This window comes from Echinops telfairi, unplaced genomic scaffold (assembly GCF_000313985.2).
Source record: "Echinops telfairi isolate 266 unplaced genomic scaffold, ASM31398v2 ScPeMD7_38;HRSCAF=143, whole genome shotgun sequence".
Taxonomy (NCBI): domain Eukaryota; kingdom Metazoa; phylum Chordata; class Mammalia; order Afrosoricida; family Tenrecidae; genus Echinops; species Echinops telfairi.
In genome coordinates, this window is record NW_022103936.1 from 574,662 (window position 1) to 582,055 (window position 7,394).

Sequence of the window (7,394 nt, forward strand, 5' to 3'; positions counted from 1 at the left end):
AAGAAGTCCTGCTGACTCACACCTATATACCTTTTGGGGGCAATCCAGCCCATTAATTACAGGTAAAGACATACGTCACAGGAAGGGGCTGCACTATAGGTTACACAGCATTGAGAGGGTGGTCTAGGGGGTGGTCTCTGGGTCTCCATAGGAACATTATTAGTAGGGTGCAAACCCCTCCTACAGGAGCCTGTCCATTGTCTCCAGAGGCAGGGAGCAGGCCCACCCCTGTGGAGGGATGAGACAGCAGTCTGGCAACTGATTGCCTTCAGGGGGGGAATGCCTGCGTATCTGACCTCCCCCCACAGTCTTATGTACTTTGGACATGTTGTCAGGAAAGACCAATCACTGTAGAAGCACATCATGCTTGGTAAAATGGAGGGGCATAGAAAAAGAGGAAGGCCCTCAACAAGATGGATTGATACAGTGACTGCAACAATGGGTTCAAACATAAAAATAATTGTGAGCATGGTTCAGGACCAGGCTGTGTTTTGTTCTGTTATTCTTAGGCTTGCTATGAGTTGGAATTGACTTGATGGCACTCAAAATAACAACAACATTAATACAGGAAAGGAGTTTTCAGTTGATAATGCTGATCATCTTGATTTTAATACTGGTAATTCCTCAATAATGGGACAATGTATAGTATATTAATTTCCTAATATAATCATCAGGAAAAATGGTATCTAATTTCTATAAATCCTCTCAAAAATATTATTGGATATGTATTTTATGTTTCTCAATTTTTGATAATATTATTGAGGTCCTGAAAAAAACATTAATTATATAAAAATTGCACAATTAAAAAGTAAAAGGTCTGGGTTCATGTTTAACCTGCTTATAACAGTTATGTTCTTAAACACTGTTTAGAAACGGTTAGTGACAAATCTGTCTTGTTGCATATATAAGCACTTACATACTATCTCATTAAAGGATATCTATAGCTGTTCTAATAAAGTTTAATCATATGTTCCTATTAAAATGTTCAATCAAAAATATTCCTATTAAGGACTTTCTCTCTCTTTTTTTAGGAGCAGCTATAGGTATTCACCTAGGTTTTCAGGAAGAAATCTATTTGATCTCAGGTGCTCTTAAAACAATTATTAAATTTACAAAGTTGACATGACCAAAATCTCTCATAAGGCACATGAAAATTTTCATACAGGTGGAGAGTTTGAAATCGTATATAGAAATGGAGAGTATTCTTGAATTCTTTTGAACACTGTAAAATGTAATGATAAAGGAGAAAGTATGGCTATTTCCTGTCCCCCACTATTTCTCATATGACTTTCATGTACAAACTATTGTTACTTTAGTGTAATAAAACAAATATTAAATACTATAATATACAGAAAGTCTAAACATAACATACTAATTACTTTTATAAATGGTCAATTCAGCCACACCTAGTGATGAATTCCCTCAATATCTAACTCTTTATTTAAAATTTTTCCAAAGTCACAAAAAAGTTAGACTAGTAAAATAACCTACATGCACCTTTCAACTAGTTAACTAATTACCATTTTGCCCCATTTGTTTCCCTTTCTCTCATTCTTTTTATTAGTAATTAATTCCCTCAATATTATGTTGTACATACACACATTTACCTATAAATATTCAGCATGTTTTTAAAAATAAATTTCCCCTCAATATAATCACAATTATATCATCACATCACAACAATATGTAAATTTGATACAAGAACCCAACCAAATATGCAGCTTATATTCACCAGTCCCAGTAATGTCAAGGTTCAAATTGGAATCACTCAGTAAATTAAGCTTTATATATAGTACAGACCCTCAGTCTTGTTTCATCCTTCAAGGCATTGAATTTTTGAAGCCTTGAGGCAAGTTTTCTAAATTGTTCTGACTGTCCTGTCATCACTGAATAAGGTTTAAATATTTTAATTAAGAAAGCGTCATTTGTGTTGTGTTATAGTTACTGCTGCGTCCCATAAAGAAGCATAGTAAATTAGTATGCTCCACTACTTGGGGTTCTTAGGTTAGTTATTTGGATATGATGGTATCTACCAAGTGTCTTCTTCTTAAAGTTACCTCTCCCACTTGTTAATTAATAATTAATCTGAGGATGAAATGTTCAGACTGCATGAACATTCCTTTCGTTATCAATACCTATACTATTGTAAATTAGGTACAAGCTGTGAGTTCTGTAAGGCTTCTGGAAGGGCTGTTCTAAGTCACTAGATCAATGCTTCTGAGGATTCAGTTATACATACTCGGGCACTGAAATAACGCACAATATAATCTTTCTACAGTTCATAAACCAAAATCAAACTCACTGCTATCGAGTTGATTCCTCCTTGCTACCCTATAAGACAAAATAGAACTGTTCTTTTGAGTTTCCAAGGCAGAAAGCCTCCACTTTCTCCCTCTGAGCAGCTAGTGGTTTTGAACAACTGACCTTGAGGTTAGCAGCCCAACTTGTAACCCTTTATACCACAAGGATTCCTTATAGTCCATAAAGTCACTGTTATTTACAAATAGAAACAATTCTGGCAACCAGGTGTGAATGGACTCACTCTGTGTCCTAAAATAATTTTTAAGTTTGAACTAAATACACATAAGTCCTTGGAAATGAAAATCTTCCAATGGTTTTATCATGGCAAAATAAAGACTTGGAAATCCTTAGGCCACAGAAGAGTTCCATAAATATTTATAATGTATAGAAATGCATGTATATTTATCAGTAATTTAAGTTTATATAAATTACTTTCACATGAAAAAAATCTCCTTCTTTACACCCAAACTTCTGATAAGAAGTAAAAATTGCACTTTCTATAAACATTTGATAAATCTAGAAATCTCTCTTATGGCCTATTTTCACTACTTTATGCTATTAACTGTGATATATCTGTCAATAAATATTTTCTTCCCAAGTGAAAAGTCCTTTGAGAAAACACTACAATCTGCTTTTAATACAGTTTAAAATATGGTTTGTAGGAATGAATTGTGGCAAAAATAAAACAATTAAAAATCTCTAAATATACATATGGCAAATCCCATGTGTAAATATGTAGAAACATGTAAATGTATAGATGCTAAGGTGTGTAGACTTTACACTCTTAAACATTTTCTGGTTTCTTGACAAAATAAAAAATACAGTTACAAATATATACATGGGAAATACTTAAACTTTAAATGTTTAGAAAGATGTACAGGTTAATACAGTAAATAATTCTGTTTTAGCCCCCAAAGATTAGAACTACTAAATGTGGTAGATTGTGTTTGTAATAAAATCAGCCTTATAATGCCTAATAAAGCTAAGTTGAAAAGTTATCTGTAAACCATATGAACCATGAGCTGTTCTGCTGTTTGCATCCTTACATTTTTAATGGTTAATCCCAAAGAATTCTGAACACAAGCAATAGCCATTAAATGTATTATGTGAATCGACATCCGCAACCTGCTGGTAACCCACAACTAAAACCCCCATTGTGAAAACTGGAACTCATATAAACACAGCAAGCACATTCTCATTAAACCACCATTCCATAGGAATGTGTAATGTTCTTCATTTTAGAAAACCATCATGATGCTAAAACATAGACTTGGTAATTTTTAGCAGTTATTTTCATTTTATTGTGTGGGAGATTTCAAGACATTTGTAATGAGTATAACAAAAAGGAGGCATGCTTACGCTCTGAAATAGTTGGAATCACTCTACTCGAATGCAGAGGTTATTATAAAGATTTAATAACACAGGCTAAGGCCAAGGATGTTCCTACAAGTCAGTAACCAGGAGCCATTGATTCAGTGTAAAGACAAACCCCTTGTTCAAAATTATTTCTTGAAGTGCCTAAAATCCCTCCCTGAAATGTGTGTTCCAACTGATTAGAGCAATACAATACAGGAGCATATTAATTGACTGTAAACTAGTAACTTGATATATTAATTCTTAGGCACAAAAACAGGTATGAGAGTCAAACAGACCCTGATGAAAGGACCACAGGGGCAAGATGTGATGCTACTTGGAAAAGCAAGTAGAGAAATACCCCCGAAGTGGGTTTGGAAACTGAACAACTAGAATGAAAATGATGAGAAAGTTGACCAGTTCTGAAAAATGTAACTGAACATTTTTTATAAAAGCCAAACCCACTGATGTTGAGTTAGTCCCTACTACTAGTATCTCAATACAAGGAAATAGAACTATAGGGTTCCCAAGACTTAATCCAAGATTGCCACATCATTCTCACACAGAGGTCTGGCTGGTGTGTTACAACCACTGACCTTTCAGTTAGCAGCTGAGCACTTACAGAACTTGTTAACTGGAAACCCAGTTTGCTGTGTAAATTTACACACACACACACACACACACACACACACAAATTTTAAAAGAGGGGGAGAGAAGGAGAAAGAAAATTAGAAAATTAGCCAGGAACTATGATGTACCAAGCACACCCTAAGTTACTCTTATTTAATGCACAAAAGATAGATGATCTTTTTAAATATTCTGATTAGATGTAAGTTCAATGAAAAGAAGCAGACGATGTTTATTTGCATTGCTTCATATGTTAGGCCAGGTTGACTAGTGAAACAAATCCAGAGACATATGTGTGTGAAAAAGAGCAATGTTATGTTGAGAAACATCCCAGCTCAGTTCAGATCAAATCTATAAGCCCAATAATAGCCCACATGCCCAATACCAGTCTGTAAATTCCTCTTCAGACTCACGGAGCACATGCAATGATGCTGAATGGAGGAAGATCAGGTCGGCTAAAAGTTTTGTGGATCAAGTAGCTGTGGACAAATCTCCAGGGCTCTGGCTGCCATCAGCGTGGCTTATCAGCAGGAAGACGAAGGCAGAGACACAGTGTGACCCTCCTCCAGGGAGAAAGAGAGGACGTTCTGAGAATCCTCATGAGAAGGCCATACTCACAAGGAGGCATCATCAGGTTGTGACCTAATTGACAGGCTAGACTTCACCCGTACACTTATTTTTCAAGTTGTCATGAAATTATGTAACTACTACACTTCATTTTGTTCTTTCCAAAAAGAGGTCAATGCAACCTATACAAAATAATTCTCCACAATATCAATTACAGACTTTGAATAGTGAAAGTGTTGACAATTTGTATAAAAACCAAACCCACTGTTGTTGAGTTAGTTCCTACTAATAGTGCCCTGAAACGAGAGAATCTATGAAAGCTATGAAAATGGTTCCCATATGTTAGGCTCCGAACACCTCGGAGGCAAGCAAAAGTCCAGGAAGCAATAGAGGCTCTTCTGATCCTTATGCATCACCATCAGTCTGAAGATGATATGCCTAGGATGTTTTTAAACAAGACTTTACAGATGTCAGCCCCTACTTTAATAGTTAATAAAATGAAACATTTAAAGTGTTGCTTTACAATGACACTTTGGAACATATGTTTTTTTGTTCAAATAGATAGTAAAATGCAAGCATTTTCATGTAAAGGGTCTAGTAAATAGCTGACAGTTAAAAGTTGTTAGTACTCAAAAAGGATGAAACCAGAGCTCTTTGGCATTCATACAGTCAGTCTGGAACAAAGTACATCAGGATCCCACTAGCTTCTGCCATCTTGAGATGGAGACTATTTAGAGTGCAATGAAGACTAGTATCACATCAGGTGTTTAGGTAGAATGTGGAGCTTACTGAATATTGATTATTTTTTTCCAGGAAAGAATGATATCTAGCCAATTCCAATGTTTACAAATACTTATGGGCTGACTATAGTTACCATGGAACATATTCTTAAGACCATATAGCTAACATTTACACTAAAATTTCAATTTGGAAAATTAAAGCCTCAATTACAATAAACTATGTGGTGAACTGCTGACATAACAGAAGGTTAAAGTGCAAGAAAAAAGAGAACAAAAATGGAGTATTAGAGAAAAACAGTGTATATGATGATTTGAATACATTAACACATAAGAGTTGGAGTTTTATTAATCAAGACAAAAGCTATATTGGGGAGATTAATAGAATATGGGCTATTTTATTGGCAATTAAAAGTTTATCTGGGTGAAAGGAGACAATGTACAGTGTAAGATATGGAAAAAATAATAACAATATATAACTGATTAAAGATTCACAAGGGTGGGTGGGTGAGGGAGGGAGTTTATACCCGGGCTCAAGTAGAAAGTAAATGTTTTGGAAATGATGATGGCAACATACGTACAAATATGCTTGATACAATTGATGTATGGAATGGTATAAGAGCCGTAAGAGCTCCCAATAAAAATATTTTTTTTAAGTTTTGAAATATTACATTTATCCAAGAAACAAAACAAAAAAATCCTGGTATGTTTGGAATAAAATTCTAACTAGAACTAGAATAGGACTTTCATAATCAAAAGATGAATTTTTTTGATGACCAAACTTTAAAATGTTTGGAGCAAGCTACCGAGATTGATCCGTAGAACTTTAATTACATGCATGTATGCTGCTCTTTAATTTCATTTTCAATAGATTTTGGATAGTCTACCAGCCATCCCATGCTGCTATTTACCTCATCAAAGCGAATCCTTTCTTTTCCTTCCATCCTTTTTGGTTTATATTCTCTACCACCATTGTAGTTGGGAACATCCTCGTGGTATCAATGTGTTATTGTTGCGAGGTGCTGTCGAGTTGGTAACAATGTGTTTGGTTTTTGATTTGGATCCTCCAAATACTGGATCATCAAGATGGTCCAGTATAGTATTTAAAGGTATGGTACTGTCAAATGTGAAATGCCTTATTGGCCTTATTGAGGTGGATGTTACTTTTATTTTGAAAGTGAGGACATGCATATATCCACAGAGATTCCTTAAAATGGCAATCATTCTTAAAAAAAACCCAAGTATGTAAATAGTGAATCTTAAGTAGTCTCCTGAAATTTTGAAATACTATTATTAATGCATTTTATATATTAGATTTTATCCTATTTGGATACTAAAAGTGCCCTGGTTACGAAAAGGGTAACAAAGGTCACAAAATTAGATAGGAAATTACATAATCTATGAATATTAAAATAAGATTATTTAATATAGTTATTCAAAACAATTAAGTAAAGAATGAAAGAAATATAGTTATCTTTACATTGAATTTAAATTTCATAAGCAGAGGATGATATTTCTATTAGTTATGTTATAGTCTGCCTTTATTTTTAACCTGAGGAAAGTAATTTAATTTTGATTTCCTAAAATAACTTCCATAAGTATAAAACATAATGCCATCAAGCATCAAAGAACAAAAAATCATATAATTGTGAATGGGGGGGGGTGAGGAGTGGGGAACCAAAGCCCATCTGTAGGCAACTGGACATTCCCTTATGAGCCAGTCTGGGTGCAGTGTAGCAAAGATGAAACACACAACTTTCCTCTAGTTCCTAAATTCTTCCTCCCCCTTCCCTTCATTATCATGATGCG

General features: G+C 34.7%; 1 pseudogene; it reads right to left on the minus strand.

Annotated features, from left to right (window-relative positions):
• Positions 1-6,558, minus strand: part of LOC101642953 — a 28,980-nt pseudogene extending 22,422 nt beyond the window's left edge.
• Positions 6,559-7,394: the final 836 nt, after the last annotated feature.